The sequence below is a fragment of the Cupressus sempervirens genome, chromosome 10 (assembly GCF_028749045.1).
Source record: "Cupressus sempervirens isolate cs-2001-9-10 chromosome 10, ASM2874904v1, whole genome shotgun sequence".
Classification (NCBI taxonomy): Eukaryota; Viridiplantae; Streptophyta; class Pinopsida; order Cupressales; family Cupressaceae; genus Cupressus; species Cupressus sempervirens.
The window spans coordinates 784,018,779-784,038,491 of NC_143127.1; positions in this window are offsets into that span (position 1 = coordinate 784,018,779).

The window sequence follows — 19,713 nt, forward strand, 5'->3', positions numbered from 1 at the left end:
CTTTGGTTTCTCATGAAGTCCTTCATTCCATTAATTCTTCGTAATCTCCAAATTTTATGATCAAACTTGATATGATGAAAGCATATGACAAATTTTTTTGGACTTTCTTTTTTCAAGTTCTTTAAAAAAATGGGCTTTTCAAAAACATGGTGTAAATGGATTAGAGCATGTATATATGAAGCCTCATTCTCAATTATCATCAACGTGAAAGCTTCTAGTTTCTTCTCTTCTACACAAGGTGTTAGACAAGGTGATCCACTATCACCAGCTTTATTCATCATTATGGCTGAAGCTTTTAGCAGTACCATTAAGCTCCACAGTTCACTTAACAAATGGAAGGGTCTGCACATACATGGTACTTCTTTATCTATCACCCATTCATTATTTTTAGATGACACACTTCTGTTTGGTAGTTCTCATGTTTCTGAGGCCAAGAAGATTACACACATTTTGTAGTTATATTCTAATGTCTTTGGGCATAACATTAACCCTCAAAAATCAAATTTTTTTATCTTCAACACCAACAAAGTCATTTCTAACAAAATTGCACAAATTTTGGGATTCTCTAAGGACTTTCTACCTTCTAATTACCTTGGAATTCCTTTTTTCATGAGATCAAATAGGACGAGTTATTGGACTTTTGTCATTGATAGAATTAAAAGCAGAGTTGCTGCATGGAAAGTTAGATGGCTCTCTTTATTAGGCATAATTCTTCTCATTAAATTACTACTTGCAGCTATTCTAAATTACTATCTTGCTATCCTTAAAGCTCCAACCTCATTCATCTTACAAATTCAAAAATTGATTAGAGGTTTCCTTTGGATGGGTAATATGTCAGATGATAATAAAAATCCTCTTATCTCTCTTTAGGACATGACACATACTCCTACTTTTGGGGGTGCAAGTGTTCATGATTTATCAAATAGGAATGTTGCATTTGGTGGTAAATTAGCTTGGAAAATGTATACCAAGTCTTACACTACTTGGTGCCAAATAATGCAACAAAAGTATGTGGATAATAATGATCCATCAAGAATATTCTCAATGTCTGATCCTCCAAAGGGGTCTATGCTTTGGGACTTTTTGGTCTCTTCAAGAGACATTGTTCTTCAATATATTACTTGGGAAGTGAATAGCAAAGAAAAAATTAACTTTTGGAGAAACTCTTGGAATGGTCAACCTCCATTAATCAATTTTCCCAATACAAAAGATCTTAGCTTAATTTCAAAATCTATTTCAGGAACACAAGTTCATCACTATATTTTTGCAATCTGTCTTTTTTTCTAGGAAAGTCATCTAGAAGGATCCATACCTTCTTCCTCTTCCTAATCAAGATCAAGAGTATTTTCATACCATTATAGATCAGAAACATGCCTTCTTATAAAACTCTAAAGTTAAATTATTGTAGGCACTTTCGAAGGATGGTAACTATTCTAATAAAGAGGGATATAAGTTTATTCAAAGGATTGCTTCAGAAAAGAGCTCTTGTAGAGCATACTTGTTCTACTGGAGCAATGTAGTTCTCATAGAAGTTAGGTACTTTCCATGGCTTTCTATTAAGTATAGGATTCTTACAAGTGACATATTTGTAAGATTATATATTGCTTCAACTTTCAAATGTGTGTTATGTAATGAAGAATTTGAAACATGTGATCACCTTTTTGTGAGATGTTCATTTGCTTATCAATGTTGGACCTTTCTTCTACACAAATTAAGCTTCTTTACCCCTCTCCAAAATAACATATGGGATATCTTCCAAGAATGGCCAATCATTCATCCTCAACCTTGTTTGTAGGGTTATGGAAGTTCTCCCCGGCATTAGTTATTTGGGCTATTTGGTGGGAAAGAAATAAGCAGATATTCAGAAAAGACTTTTCTACTATTGATAAGGTGCTTGAAGGTATCAAAAAGTCAATTGTAGAAGTAATAAATGCAGGCCTTAGCAGATGTAAGTTCAACCCTATCATTACTCATTGGGATGCCAACATTCTACATGAATGGAAAACACTTTTTATTCCTATGGGTGGGGGATTAACCAGTAAATCGCAACCTAAAGAAGATCATTTTGATCTACACTAGTATCCTCCCAATTCAGGGTATGTGAATATCAATTTTGATGGTTCCTCTAGAGGAAATCTAGGTAAATCAAGGTTAGGAGCATGTATTCATGACTGTAATGGGAAAATGTTAGCATTTACATATACCCCCTTACTAGAGGGTACCAATAATCTTGTAGAAGCCCAAGCCTTGTTTGTTGGTCTAGTTCTTTCCAAAAAAGGCAACTTTCAATGTCTGCACATTGAAGGTGAATCACATGTATCATTAATGCTTGCATTAAAAGGTAGGCATTCTCCTGGCTACTTAAGTACATTCTATTTTAGATATGGAATTTGTTAGATCAGTATAAAGATTTATGTATTTTGCATACTCTATGGGAGGGAAATCAAGGTACTAATTTCCTTTCAAATCTAGGTTGTGATGGCATCACAATCTCCACTTTTCAACTGTCTTTATTTCTTGATCAACACAAAGAGTTGCAATTATTGATTATCTCAAATATTTTTAAACATCAATCTTGATTATGTTGTATTGGGCTCGTGTGTCATGATGAATTAGATTTTCTCATAATCAGGATTTTCAAACATAATTGTCAAGTTCTTGTCATATAGTTGCCATAATTATACCTTGCATGCCTTGGATGGATGCGTGGTTTACTTCATTGGCTTGTGGTCACTTAGTCATCCAATGTTACTTCATGTCATAGGGATATCTATCCTTCATATCTCTCGAGTGTGTTGGTTTCTGATGGAATTTAATTCACACAAGAGTTATAGTTTTACTTGTTCAAATGCCTTATTTATTTCTATCTAGCTATTAGTTTCAACATGCTTTCATTGCAGGTGGTTTAGAATTATTCTTTAACATGGAGGCTTGTATCAAAGTGTGACTTTTGTTCTCTATTTCATAGATCAATTCTACCTAAAAACATAAGTTTGCATAAGCTACAATGGAGGAGTGAGAGTTTTCTCCTTTCCACTTGTCAACCTTTTGAAAATTTGATAATTTCTCAATTGCTGATAGATTTTGGTTTTGGAGGAAGTATAGTTTCTAAATTGTAATCAGGAGACTTATATCTCATCAATATGTTATTTTGTATATATCAATGTTTCTAATCTTTTGTATTCCACAAGGATTCTGTATGTTCTTTCTGATTCTTTCCTGGTTGAGCTTTTGAATCAATTTTATTTTTAATATATATATTCAATGGCTTGTCCACTTTTGCCAAAAAAAAATGATTAGAAAATTATTGAGATGATTCATAAGATGGAACAATAGAGTGAGGTAGTCACTATTGGGAATGAGATTCCAAATAATACGTTGCTTGATGTGACTACAACTGATCAAGAGCTAGAAAAGAAGGAGAAAACTCCTAAATCTATTAAAGATAAATTTATGGACACCAATCTAGTGATTGTGCAAATTAAGGAATATCTAAAGATTGGTGATCAACAACAATCTCAACAGGTAATAGTAACTCTAATTGTTACATCTAAAGCTACTATTGAAACTAATGTTCAAATGTCAGACGAAGAAAAAGGTCATGCTTCTACTTCCGAGAAACATAGTGGCAAAATACATGAAGATAGAGACTGGGTAAAGGAGAAAATGCAACAAGTAGAGAAATCTACTACTAGAAGTGAGAGGCCAAATATCTCAGGACATCAGACTAAGGGAGAACATGAGATACTACAATCGAGTTCCACTGGTTAGCTCTCATCAATCAAGGAACAAATACCAATAGAGGAGCCAACAAGTGCTAAGGGAACACAAGAAATTATTCATAGACCAATTCTAGAGATCCAAAATCAAAGTGTGTAGTTGTCGCTGTCAAGCTCTAGTACTCTGTATTCCAAAGGAAAGAGGATTAAGAAGAAAAAGGCTTAGTCACTTGGGAAGCCAATGACATTAGATGAAGTTATTGTGATTCCTAATTGGAACAATAATAACTGAAATTATGAGAAAATGATAACTTTGCAAGATTTTTTAGCAAGGAAGACAAGACAATAATATCTAAGAAGAGAGCATCATAAAAGGTAGGTATTACATGAGATTGTGGAGAAGGTCAATGACATAGACATTGATGAAAATTATAAGTTTATGCAATGGACTACAAGGAAATTTGAGAAAAAAGTTATAGAAAAAGTCTCCATTGAGATTACATTAAGGCAAGTATATCTTTCAAACCTTGTAAATATTGTAGAAGAAGTTGTCAAGAATATTCGCTCTTTATACAAAATGTTATGTGATGTTACTTATTTTATTAAGGAGAATCAAGAGGTTATAGATAAGCTTCAAGCCGAATTATAGTAATTAGGAAGCACACTCAACATGGGTAAAAGTAAAAGCTCATTTCATTTTAATAAGTTAACATTTTTCCAATCAAGGTTAGCCAAGTTGATGGTTGAATATGGGAAAATAAGGGCTACGATTATTTCTATTCACAAAATTTTGATACCTCACTTGGAGGTTATGCAGAGTGAACTACAATCAGCAAAGGAGGTAGTGCAAAGTGATCCAAATCTCTCTACTACTAATAGTTTGGAAGATCTAGCTACTATGCTAGAAATAAAGATTCAAAATTTGGAATCTATAAGGACAAGTTGAGATCATGCTCTAGCCATGATATTGCAACTTCACAAACCAATTTTGGACAAGTATAGTTTAAACCCTACAACCCCGAAACCATGAGCGACAAAAGCAAGAGGGAAATGAATAGAATAATAAAGGGGGAAAGATGTGTGAAGAAAAAAAAGGAGAAAATGAAAAGAGAATGAATTTTGAAGTTTTTCATGTATATACTAAGTGCAAAGTTAGAACATATACAATGTATATTGAGAAAAAGTATGGAGTATATTCTTAGGGAGAGTACTTATGTTTCAATTTTGTATTAAATAGTTTTGAAAGTTCGTAATGAAGTATTTTTGCCACTAATATCAAAGGGGGAGACTATTAATCTCTAATTCATGTTGTCTATTAGTGTCAAAAACTTAGTCATTCACAAGGAAAGATTATTCGATCATCACAGTGGCTAAGTCATCTTATATAGGCTAAGCTAAGGAATGAAGACTTGTACATATTTCAAGTCATGTGCAGAGCAATAGTTACTGTCAAGTGAGCTAATGGTCATAAAGTACTCCAATGAATGTTGAGTTAGTTAGAGATATCAATGAATGTTGAATGATACAAAGGCCAGGTTATTCAGTTCATGCTGAGCATAGTTAAGTCTATGGGATAACACAACAAAATAGTTTATGTCAAGTGCTAGTGTGATGTAAGTGTTGAGTAACCCAATTTTACATTTTTGTTTAGGAATGACACTGAATTCTATGTTAACCATTTTTTTGAGCTAGAAGCATGTTTTGATGATCAAGGAGGTAACTAAGGAGGTGATTATGTGTTCAAAGGAATATTGTTAATCCCTAGGAAGGGGAATCCACCAATCAAAAAAATGCGAAGACTAAGCAGCAAAAGGATTGACTCTGGATTATTGATTTGGATCTAGAAAGTTCACCTAATTATCTATTTGAAGAGGGTTTATGACCTAATTCATAATTTATGAGTGTATGAGTGCATGTGTGTGGAGATTCAATTTGTATACAAAGTTTTGGAGGTGAATCAGAGTGCAGAGACCGAGTAGTACAGTGAAGAGTTTTGAGCAGAGACAAAGGAGATCTATCATAGTTAGGTGATATTATATTACATAAAGGTGATATATTATAAATAATTAAAGTGCTAGCCAAAGGACCATGTATGAGACATTCTAAACGGTGTTTCAAGGTTTAAATCTCTTAATAGAGTAGTGTTGTGGTCTCACAATGCACGCCCCATTTCTCCTAGAAATGGGGACCCCATAGTAAATGTTTTGTCTACCACACTCATAGCCTAGAGTCTAGGTTATTTTTGGACTCCACCAAGAGTCTAGGTTTTCTCCAGTATCTGAATGGGAAGTCTAGAGGACTAGAGTTTTGAGAAAAGTGAGGTTTTTGAACTTTCATGTGCTTACATGTGCACTAGCACACATGCACAAGTACGCATAGTGTGCACTACACCTCCTTCTAGAGATGCACACATGCACATGTGCACACCTTTGAAGGGTGTGCACCTGCAAAGATGCACACTAGGGCCCAGGTTCTATATAAGATATTAGACCCCCTATCCTCACTCACTTTCTCTCTGCTCCCAATTTTGACCACACCCACACACCTTTCAACATGAGCTCCCTCAACACTGCATCAATAATAGAAAAGGTCATCCTTAAGGAAGTGCACACATGCGTACCTCCTCAAGGTGTGCAAGTGCTCACCTCTACTTAGATAAGCCTACCTAAAGCTAAGAAAACCTAAAAACCTAACACTAAGATAATAGGAAGGTGCACACATGCACAACTCCTCAAGGTGTGCATGTGTGCACCTTCCCTCAAAAACAAGTAACATCAAATACACTCATACAAGAAACCTAAGGCATTAGAGGTGCACACATGGACACCTCCACAAGGTGCACATATACACACCTCTGTTCTCACAAAACAAGCACTAAGGAAGTGCAAACATCCACACCTCCTCAAGCTGCACATGTTCATAATTTTTGGGCTAGAAAAGAAACATAAGTCTTTCCCCAGTTGCCATGCACACTATGCATGTGCATAGCTCCACACATGCACATGTGCATACCTCATCAAGGTGCATACGTGCATAACTACACACAAAAGGCTATTAAAATGTAGATAAGTGCACCTAAACACCTGTAAGGGTGCGTTAGGTGTGCTATATTGCATTTAAAGGGATTTGGGGGAATTTAACTATTTTCATTGCATTTTGACTAATTTTGACTAGTTTTGGAGTCAATTAGGGTCTATTTTAGGTCAAGATTTTAGCATTTCAACTAGTGTTCCCTTTCTTGTGTAGATAAGATGGTGTCATTGTCCTCTTCAATGGAAGAAAAGATATCATTGAAACCAATAGTATTCAAGTACCAAGGGGCACCAAGGAAATCCTAGTTTCAAGATGAGCATGCTCAATTTAGAGACACAACACTCAGGCATATAGATTAGAACATGTTCCTTACAGTCTGTAATAAACCTAAAGAATGATCTGATATGGTGTCAATACTTATTTGTTTAGGCCTTTTTAACACAACATTACATCTGATGTCCCACTAGTCCTCAAAACTCATAATGACTCTTGTAGGAAACTATGTGAATGAAGAGAAGGTCATTAAGAGTGTTACAGGAGAGATAGTCCTAGACCTCTAACCAAGAAACATTGAGAAGGTATTCCATCTTCCCAAGGAAGACCAATATTTGAAGATAACCTATGATAGAGTAGAGAGATGGTATCAGGAGACTAAGAAAGTGGCTAGAGAAATAATTCAATCATCTTTCTTGATTGATTGAACACTAGTGGGCTACAGAGTTGGAAAAGTGGACATGAAAAGGGGGTATATGAAGAATGACATTGGATATGCTATTGTGCTTTTGAGCAGAGTCATGGGACTTCTTGCAGAAGGACACCTTCAAACCTAGATGGTCCACTTTATATAAATGATTAGGACAACAAAGATGTTGATTGATTAGGCTATGATCCTTTGTGATAATTTTCATGAGAAACTTGTAGTTATTAAAGCTGATCCACGATTCTATATGCCATCATATGTGGTGTATTTACTAATGGAAAGAATCGCTGATTACCCAAGACTTTACAAAAAGGGAAGCATGCAAGATGCTAATGCTTGGCCCTATGTGGTGTATCCACAATTGGTGAAGAAGAAACTCTCATAAAAGAGTGTGGAATATAGGGTGGTGAATGATGGCTTCATCTTCACAATCATCAGACTTGTAGAGGGTGGTTATGCCAAAAGAATGTTAGTAGAAGCAGTGGCTAGGATCAAAAAGATGGATGCTTACTACATTCAGTTTAAAACATTCACCTATCTTAGGGTAGTTGGTACTCTAGAAAACCCAAAGAAGCTCCCAAGATATCCATCTAATAAGCTAATATTTTTGGAAATTGCACACCAACTCACTTTTACATATGACTGAGTGACAAGACAACATAAGAAGACATGGGTATGACCCATAATAATTGGTGCTTTTGAGGTGAAACAAAAATAGGATATTATGACTTTTGATTCTAAGTGGGATCAATATCCCTTGGAAGACTACAACTCCCCTCACCCCTACTTCCAACAACATCAGGATGGTACAACACCTGGAAAGGAAGCAATGTGTACATGAGGATGCATTAGAAGATCAATGGATGAATGTAGTAGATGATTATGATATCTAGATAAGGGATTATTGTAGGATGACTCTATATCTATAGAAAAAGTGCTAAAGATAAAGATCCCTCTAAAGGTTGTGGAAAAGGATACTAAAGATATCTTGGATCCTTTATACAATAGGGACAAAATCTATGACTTATTGACAATGAATGTTGATATTGGAAGGGATGAAAATGTAGATATAAATCATTAGGCTAGGCATATAGTCCAATTGATAAAGGAATGGATCAAGAAACCTTTCAAAATGGATCCAGTTCCTCAGACTATTCCCCTACAAGCCACTACACAACCAATCAAAGGAAAAGGCATGTTAATCATAGTACCAACCTTCCCTGCTCAATCCCTAGTAAGGCCAAAAATGGTGCACCATCATGAGAGGGAGGTTGATTACTTTGGAGTTGATAGGGGCATGAAAAGGAAAAGAGTACCTTCTAAGGATAGGAAAATAAGTCAAGCCCAAGCACCTCAATAAGAATAGGTAAAACCTAAAAAAGAAGAGCCTAAAGCTCAAGAGCCCACACAAGAGCTACAAGCACTTCCATAGCTAGAATAGGTAGAGAAAGAGCAGGAAGAGGAAGAACAACTAGAGGAGTAGAGGGTACCACCAATGGAAACACAAGATGAAGAAGCCTCCCCCTCAACTCCCAAAAGGGCAAGAACTAAATCAATTATGGAAGGGACATAGAGAAGGAGATTAAAGTAGAAAAGCACTCTATCACCACAAGTGCTTGAGACCATCTTGGAAGTAGAGGAGGAAGAACAAGGGGAACAAATTGAATTTGTCCCCTTAAGCCAGAGAACTTTCTTGACTAGGGAAATAGAGGAAGAGAGGAGGATAAGCTCCATAGAGACACCCCTATCTACTCCAAGGTAGCATATCTAGGTCTCAACCTCAGAGGATGAACAATAGAGATGGATAGATGATATGGAGGGTCAAAAAATTGATGTCTTCAACCTCTCTAACTTTGACTTTATGCCAGTGGACATTGAGATGGTGGGAGAGAAAATAATAGATACTCCCATGAATGAAGCCTTAGGATAGGACTAGAATTAATTTTTGCCTCTACCTCAAGGACTTTTAGGCATACCATCACCACCATCTTAGTAGTTGGAATTTCTAGATAAGGGATCAATAACTCCACTTCCTCAGGCTACAAAACAAGAGGAACAAGTGACAAAGGAGAGGGAGCCCCAAAAACTACATGCTGATGAAGTATTTGAGGAAGGGAAAATACTTGAAGAGTCTCAAAAAACTCCTCAGAATATAGAGGCTAGGACCTTAGCCCAACCAGATACATAGACTCAAACTATAGATCTTTCTCAATAAGAAAAGAATTCAAAGAGGACTGAGAAGGGGAAGGAGCCCGCAATAGAAATAACCTCTTTAGTGAAATACATGTCTCCCACGGGCACCACACCAACATGGCTAAAGAGGGAGGTCATTTTTTGCTAGAAAAGGCAACTAGACGTGATAGTTGATGAGGGAATGAAGGAATTAGTGAAATCAATCAAGAAACCTAAGCCACATATGGGTGTTGTGTGAACACTAGCCTTCATAATGAAGAACCAAGATTAGGACTTGCTTGTACATATAACCATTCCCCCTCCACGTGCTACCATTGAAAAAGTGACTCCTAAAGACAACCAAATCAAGAAGGTTATGTTGGGAATACCCATGGTAGACACAACCAAAGTGATGATCACTATGGGTATGAAAGAGGTGTTTAGGCATATGGACCAAGATGAATATGAGTTGATAGAACTATGAAAGAAAAATGAGATATTAAGAGGCTATCTAAATTAAGTTGTGGGCCCAATCAACTTGGAAAATCTATAGATCACTCTTATGGAAGCATTAGAGAGAAGAGACATGAGAAAAACATAGTTAGACCCATTTTTGGAAGCATATCAGAAATGGAATTACAACTTTGAAGAGAAAGGTGTGAAGATCATATAGGGAAATTTATGTTTGTTACACCACATCCAGTCAAGTGTAGATAAATTGGTTTATGAAGTGAACCAATATTTTGGGTTAATGGATGAAGTAAATACCTGGGCGAAAGATCTACAAGCATTGAAATCAATAAAAGGTCAAAGGTATCATATACTAATGGAGGTATATACATAGCTAAGGATATAAACAAGCTCAATGAATGGATTGAGAAGATATCAATAGGAAATAAAGTCATGGAGGGACTACACACAGATATCTAGAGGATAAGAGATCAAACTCAAGAGAAAATTTTGGAACTGGAAAGGTACTACAACACCTCTTGCCTTGAGATTATTGCAGATGAGTCCAAAACCAAGCTCATTGTGGTACAATCAATGGTTCAAAAATTATGATGAACTTTCAAAGATGCTTCATTAGATGAAGACATAAGGAAAGCATTCAAGGCTGTAGAGGCATTGTTGGAGTTGGACACTAAACTTGAGGATTTTGCAACAACTCGAATAGAAGTCAGTAACTATCGGTACTTAGTTAAAGATAAATATGGGGCTTTGGATTTTCAAAAAACCACCAAAGTAGTGAAGATCATAGAGAAATTCAAGAGTAAACATCCAAACATCATTTTGGTATAAAGGGGAAGAAAACCAAGATGCTAGAATGATGTAGTAGTGCACAATGGAAGCCTTCAACAGATAGGAAACTAGGCAACTAGATAAGGTTAGAATCGTTCAATACCCCAAAGAGAGGGTTCAACACTAAGAAACTTATCACAAGTATTAAAAATTGGACTCAAATAGGTTATCACAACCTGAAAGAGGCAAAGAACCTAATCACTAGGTTTGCCAAAGTCTAAAACACCAATATGCAAGGATTCCCCAAAATGCCTATTAGAGGACAAACACCCAAATTCAATAAATTAAATGCAAAGACCATGAATTGAACTATGAACACTTATCTGACCTATTTAGGTCTGATGACAACAAATTCAATGATTCATTTGGTTCTAAACAACACAAACATGATAATTGAGCATATTGCCATACATTGGCTAGTAGCCCTTCAAACTAAAAACTAGACATAAAAAGGAATAATTACACATGAAGACTGAGTTTATACTGATATTAAGACATCCTTTATGGACATAAAAAACATATCCAGACCACACAAATTGAAGTTTAATACAAATTGCTATTGTAACCACATTTTTGGTTGTGCTAATAGGCCTACTTAGGTTGTTGTTGCATTATAAGTGCCTCTTCTGACATGCCAAATCACCAAATGGATGTTGGAACATGTTGGGGCATGAAAAAATGGTCTAATTACAAAGTTTCAAGCTTTGGATCACTTCTAAACTCAAGTTATGATGATTGTTGCAAATTGTTGTATGGTGTATGTATGGTGTCATACACTTAGATTATGGTAGCAAACCTAAACCACTACTTCTCCATCTTTGAAACCTACAAAATATGAAATTAAATTGAAAAATCTTTGATTTCACCAAGAGGCATAAAAATTCCATGCTGGAAATTGCCAAAACAACAAGGCCCTAGGTGAAACCCTTGTTAAATGTTAATTTCTAGACACCTTTTAGAAAAACTTGAATAACTTGCAACTTGTAAAGGATAAAATCAAGAGATCACTTGCATATGAAAGCTGATTTAACCCTATACCTTATGGAGTCACTAAAACATGCTCATACCTCTGTACAGGTTTGTACAACACCCTAAAACTCACAAAATTATAGGAAAAATAATTTATTTTATTAATTTCTTTGCCAAAACAAGTACATCTCCCTGTCACCCACCTATGAGGGCTATTTATAGGTTTATCCAATAGTTATATGGTTGGTTTATAACCAAATAGCCATTTGGAGGAAGGTTTTATAAGTTTTAAACAAGTTTTTGAGAAGTTGCTCAAAGTTGCATAGCAACTTTTTGAACACTTTTGACAATTTTTGCAGTAATGCATATTTATCAACCAAATTTTGTCCTAGGCCTAATTTTAAGATCCTTAATGGATCTAAACATGGAAAAATGAGAAACAACTATGCAAATACCTACTCCTAAGATATGGGATCATTTATGACCAATAGCTAGCCAAGGGCTTATAAATTGCCAATCCTAGAACTATGGTCTTACAATGTGATCCAATGACCAATGTAATATTCCTAAGCATGGTTAGAGGTCCTAGTGACCTTAGTGCAAATTCATTGATTTTTTGATGATGGTGGGGTGGGTGCTCCTGCACCATGGAAATTCAGTTTTGACACTTATGAAAATTTTGGATTTTTGGAACCTGTCACCAAGGTGTGCAAGTGTGCTTTTCCTAGAGGTGCGCAGACAGTTTTGAAGAAGAAGCATTGCACTGAAAACTAATTGCTAGTTCCTAATTTAGAGCCTTCCATTCATCAAAAATGCATTTTGATGATAGTTCAACTCAAAAAAATTCCTAGAGAAGGCTAAGCTTCCATTTTTAGAGCTTCTAGAGACTCCTAGACCATCTTGTAGCTACATTCTTCTTATGTTCTCATTCTTTTATTATTTTGTGTCATATAAAAGACTCATGCACCCATTAATGACTATAAATAGGGGTGGAGACCTACTTGGCACCATTTAGAGAGTAAGCTTTTATATAATTAGATTTGTTTTATTAGTTTTTAGCACGTGTTTGCATTTTAACAAGTCTCACTCTTAACACAAAGGGAGGAGATGATTTCTTATAAATACATGGATGCAATATGTACTCCAAGCCATCATTTTGATGCAATAATATATACCATTGGTGCTCTCATCCCGAGTGTAGTTATTATTGTTGGAGTGTGTTATTTTTTGTGAATTCATGTTCATGAATAATAATGGAGCCAATGGTTTTATTGCATTGTTATGATTGTGTGACCTTTTAGTTTTGGTGTTTGCCTCGTGTTAAAAAATTCCATTGATGTAACAAGTTGGAGAAAAGATTGCATACAATTCTTGCATAGAGTCTTGTCTTGCATGAGCACACTTTCTATGACCTTGTGATTTGATGAAATGTGAGACATCTTTTGGTTATTATTGAGTTCTGTTGTGGTGTCCACAACACACGCCCCATTCCTCACTAGGAATGGGGACCCCCTACTTTTTTCGGCTCTTAGACTCACAATTCGAGAGTCAGGAGAAGAATTATTGTTTAGAGTCCAAAAATCACAAATAAAATCAAAAATTGAAAAAACCACAAAAAAATCAAAAATTGAAAAAAAAAATTGAAAAAAATCAAAAATTGAAAAAATCACAAAAAAATCACAAAAAAATCAAAAATTGAAAAAATCACAAAAAAATCAAAAATTGAAAAAGCACACAAAAAAAAATTAAAATTTAAAAAATTAAAAAATAAATAAACACCACGTGTGCTTGTGATGCCACACGTCGTGCGCCCACACACTTGCGACACTCGTGCCACTGCAGCACCTCGCACGCCCGTCAAGTGCCGCCGCTTCTCGTGCACGCGCCGAGCACCGTGCGCACGGTCGCGCCATGCGTGCGTGCCAAGCATCGCTCGCTCCACGCGCAGTCGCCACGCGCGCGCGTTGAGCGCTGCTCGCTCCATGCGTAGTTGCACCTCACGCGCACTGAGCATCGTTCACACCTCGCGCACGCGCATGTGCTGTTGCGCGCCGCCGTGCCTTGCGCACGCATGTGCACTTGCACGCTGCCTTGTCTCACGCGCGCACCGTCATGGGTTCACATCACGCGTGCATGCACTCTTATGCATTTTGTACATGTGCGTGTGTGCATGACCAAGGGCCTTGTGTGGTTGTCAAGCTATTTTTCACCTTCAATTTTGCTCGAATAGCCAATGAGAGAGGTTCAAAATATATTGTTTAAGTATAAGTTGAGATATATTTAATTCCTTATACTTAATTCCTTATATGTTAATATATGCGACAAATCGTTTGAGATAGGTTTCAGGCCTCCCGGAGATAAGGTAAAGATTTTAGGAAATTTCAGGGCTTCAAAAATCCGGACTTAGCCAAATTTCAGGGCTTCATGGATCCAGACTTAGCCAAATTTTAGGGCTTCAAGATTTCAGACTTAGCCAGATTTCAGGATTAACCTCTAGTTTTGTTTGAATGGCTCGTGTGTCTTTACTATGCATTGTTAACTCTACGGACTAAAGTTTGCTTCTTTTGCAAGTAAAAATTGCATCATCAACTTGTCGAAATCATAACTTTTGACTCAGGCCTCAAAATTTAGAACCACTTACACAATTGGAAAGAAGAACTGAAGATCTAATTTTAGTTCCTAAAATAGCGAGCCTTCGGCTACCCAATTTTAGGGACCGATGAAAGTTTCAACTTGTAATTTTGAGCAAAAGACCTCCAAAAAGGTCATTTAAAAATGCCTAAAAAATTTGTAAAAAATAAAATGAAAAGTTGCAAACATTTGATCATTTTGGATAATCTGGATCACTTGGTTTCTCGCCAAGAAGGATTCGACAAGTGTTGAGAAGACAAAGGTCAAAGATATAGAGGTTTGACACATAAAGCAAATCAGGTTCCTCATCTTATGCAGCTATTGGGGGCAAGATTCAATGTAGGTGCCTTGAGATTTTTCGATTGAAGAAGTAGAGGGAGTGTAAGTTTATGAAAGTAATTGGCTATAAAGAGGGTGTAAATCATCAAAAAAGGGCATGGAGCGTATACAAAAAGTGATCTAAAACCTCATTTGAGAAAAACCCAGAAACTGTTTTCAAAATTGAGAACTTTGATTTTTTGGTGAATTGAGCTCCGCAGGTCCGCAGCTCCACAACTCTGTAGGTACGCAGGTTCGTAGCTCTACATTTTCATGTAGCTCCGCAATTCAAAGGTGCACCGATAGTTGACTGCCAGTTTCAAAAATAGCACTTTCCATGCATTGGGAGCACATTCTGATGGCAAGTTTAACACTAACACACGCCTAGTGAAGGGGTAGCTTCTATTTTTGGTGTCTCCATGCACTTCCACTTTGACTGATGGCTTCCTCCTACTTTCTCTCTCATGCTTTCATTATTTTGACATGTAAAGGGCTCATGCATCCAATTAATGAATAAAATATGGATAAAGTCCCTCTAAGCACCAGTTAGATTACCAGTTTGTATATTTTTAGTTTGTTTTAATGTTTTAAAAAGCATTTTATTGCATTAAGATATCTCTCACTCTCAATACAAATTGAGGAGACAATTTCTTATAAATACCCCATTGTAAAATGTAAAAAGGGCCGGCCGTTATTATGCAATAAAATTATGCTTTTGGTGCTAGCATTCGGAGTGTAGTTATTCTTGCCTAGATGTGTCATTGTTTTATGAATTTTATTCATGAGATTGTGATTGAGCCAAAGGTTTATTGCATTGTTTCTGGTTGTGCGATCTTTTAGTTCTGGTGTTTGCTACAGATATATGAATTTCGTTGACGTAACAAGCTTGAGAAGAGATCACTCGATTGTGTCTACATAGCTTTTTGTCTTGCATGAGCGCACTTTCCGTGGCCTTGCGATTTGATGAAGAGTGAAACATCATTCTATTTGTTACAAATTCTCACCGACTATTGCATTAGTGGATTCTAGGAAGCACTGCTCCTATTTTCATTAGTTTCCTACCAATTTCTTCAAAGGTTTAACTCGCAGCGTGTTGTGTTCTGTAGCTTATGTCCATTTAGGAATTTCACTTTCAAGTTATTTGATTTCATGTTATTTGCTTTCAGTTTTTTTATTTGCTTTGCTAACCCCCCTGTTAGAATAGGACCTCATAGTAGTTGCATTGTTAGAATTGCATTCATTGAAAAACAGAAAATACAAAAATATTGTTCTTTTGGTGTGATATTTTGAGACAGCGAATAGATTTTACTTGATTCCAAGGTAAAAGAGTTTTTGGAACCAGCAAAGGCCTCCTCATGAACATTCACATTTATCTTCTACTGAGTGAATTTTGGTACGTCGCAAGACAAACACTGAACCTGGGATGGATCCTTAAAAAGATTTGCTTTTCAAGAGAGGAATTACACTATGGATTCTTGCCGTTGACCTCGTGCAAAATGAACGCTCAACAGAAGTGGCGCTAGAAGGAGGGCCTTAAAAAAAAAAAAAGATGCTACTCCTTGAAACAAGAAAGATTTGATAAAGTTTCAAAATTTTTGCACTCTTGCAATAATCTGCACTTTGCACAAGTTCAAAATTTTTTAAAATTCAGGTGAGCAAGTCTGCAAGTCTACAAATCTGCAGGTCTGCAGGTCCACAGATCTGCAGGTCCGCAGCTCCGTAGATCCGTAGCTCTGCAGATCCGTAGGTCCGCAGGTCTGCAAAATTTTGTGGTGCACTATTTTGAGAAAGTGTGCTTCTCCAGAGGTGCACTTTTCTAGAATAAACACAAGTTGTTAGAACTTAGTCACTTCCACGAACATCACAGTGATAAAGGGATTCCAAGAACTCCACCCATTCACATTACACATTTCATCATCATCATTCACTTTACATTCCACTTCACACATTTTCGTCATTATGCACCATGTCTTTCTTCAATGCCCAAAGTTCACCTTTGAACCTAACTGGACCATTACATGACTTGCCCAAAAATCCTGAAAAGTTTTGCCCACGGTTCATCTATGGAGAATCATGAACAGCAGAAGATCATATCAAAATTTTCAAAGAGATCTGTAATCGAAACCAAATTCAACATATGGACACAGTATGCTACCTTTTTCCTTACACTTTGGGAGAAATGGCATTCAATTGGTACCTCAATCTGCCATCGGCATCAATAATGGATTGGAACTCTCCTTTGAGAGCAAGTTTCTGGAACAATTCAAGATCTATGTTGATCCAACTCTTCTATATCATCAGTTCATCTCAATTAAGAGGGATCCCCATGAGACTATTTCACAGTTTAATCATCGCTTCTATAGGATGTATCAAAGAATGGAGTTTCCATACACTGTACCACAGGAGGCTGCCATCCAGATCTATTTTGGAACAATGGATTCATTAACTTCTATTTTTCTAAGAAGGCTCCCACCTAGAGACATTGATACCATTGAAAAGGTTTTCAAAGAAGCTATTACATTCACAAGTCAAGTTACTGCTACTCCAATGCTAACGATTACATATTTCGGATATGGGTCTCAAAAGACCACTTTCTTTGAGCAAAAGGCAGTTGCATCCGTTGAAGCAAAAAGCGATTTGGCTAGAGAGCTTAAGGCCATGAAGGAGACAATGTCTCTTTTATCCAATGAACTTGTGAGAATAAAGTTGAATTTTTCAAGAGACCAAGACAATCATCCAAGACAATTTTCTACCCAAAACAATTATTCTCAAAATCAGAGTGGAAATTTTAACCTTTACAAGAACATCAACAATGAGAATAATTGTATTATAGGAATGAGTCCAAGTAAATATGGGTATGGGCACAATGATGTTTCGGATCAGCCTCCCCAAATCATGGAGTAACAACCTTTACAATTTAGTGCAATGATGTTTGAATCATGTGATAAGTCCACAGGAGGAAAATTTGATGAAGATGATCAAGAGGAGTTTGCATTCCCATTCAATGAAGAAATTCTTCCAAGTGTCGATGTCGCAATAAGTGTGGATATGCCAAGAAGTTTTGAGGACACAAGAAATTTTGAAATTCCAAAACTCGATGAAGTTGCAAAAGGTGATGGAAATGTAGAATATCTTGAGGTTGGTGAGATTTTTGAATCACAAAGTCATCAAGAAGAAGACACCAATTCTTCCTGCAGTGATATTGATTCCCCATTGGATAACAATAAGCTGCCTCCTTCAAAACAAGATATGTCATTAGAAGAGATGGATAGAGTGTTCAATTTGGTCTCAAGTTTGACTGAGGAAATGTCTATTTGTGGGTATTCCACACACATATCAAACCATGCAATAACTAAGTCATGTAGGATCCATTCATTTGGGTTCCATTCAGAAGAAAGTTGCCCCGATTTCTTGTTAGCTTGGGAGATTGCAATGGAGGGAAAATATGATTTTGAACAAGCTTCTTAGGGATACGAGGCAGAAAACATCTTGGTCGATGATAGTAATGAATCTTGTAATTCGAAAGGGAGGCTGAGAATTGAGTTTCCTAGTCTAAGGGAGCCTAAAGCGGAATCGAAAGTGTTTCCATGTGCACATGAAGTGGTGTACCATGAGATGAGACCACCAGAAGGAGAAATTACAATGTGTGGGTGTACCCCTATGGTGGGGGACTTGCTAGATCAGGTGATATCTTTCCATTATCCCTCTTAGTTTGATGATTTTCAATTTGAATATGATACTAAAGGTAAGAGAACTTTTTTTTGGATTAATCATGGCCATAAAGAGTTACCACAACTTCTAATTTTGTGTGATTTTTGCTCCGAATTTGAACCAATATTGTCCAGACTTTATTTTTCTGAGTACAAAGACAAGTCAGCATTTTTGAGAACTATATGGGGTGGTTTATTACTATTGCACATAATGAGAAATCTACTAATAACTACCCCACATTGTTATTATTCGAGTTTTTCTGTAAATAAGTTTTTGTTTTTGTTTTTTTTAGTCTTTTTAGTATTTCTAGTTAGGTGTTGCATTTTTTCTTTTAGTCGTGTGTTTTCTTTCAAAGTTATGTCAATCCTAGGGGGTAAGGTGTACTTGGGATTTTTCTCAAGACTTTACTAATCGATTTCAGGAAGAGGTATTTCTTTGTCAAAATATTTGGATGATTGTGTGTCTAATACCAACCGAGCAACTGACATTTATTGTGGAAATAGGGGACTTTTAGTATAGAAATCAGAAGGCTGGACCAAGAAGTTCTCAACACTTTGAAAATTTTAAGATTTGATCGTTTTGGGTGCTGTTGAATTCAAGTCAATGATGATGACAAATGATCCAAACTCTAACTAGTTCAAATAGGAGGGGTCTCCTCGAAAGGTTACTAAGATCATTGTTTGGCGTGAGAGTTTCCTAAAAAGTTCTAAAAGAGGAATGCAAGGGATGTTCATAAGAGATCGAATCCAAGAAATGACACTGATGTTCTTACTACATAGTCTAAGAATAGTCAGGATACAAAATTCAAAAAATAAAAGAGAGAGAAGAAGAAAGAAAGAAAGAAAAGACAGTGTTAAGTCTGAAGGATTCTAAAGATCTGAAATGGCTAAAGATACGTTGCAAAACAAAGTGTCTTGTATTCAAAAGTACTGTTTCATCAAAAGTAACATGTTGAAGACACGGAGCAATTATGCAAAAGGCCAAAAATTAAAAGAACGCGACATCCCACCAAGAGCCCTCGAACTAATTCTCTCATCTGGTCAAGTAATTGATTCATAAAGAGTCTTCGTGGAGATTTCGAATGAATGAGCTAGGAGGAGTGGAAGATTGTTTTGAGTTGTTAGAAAAATCTGATTGACTATAGCCTGACACATCAAAAGG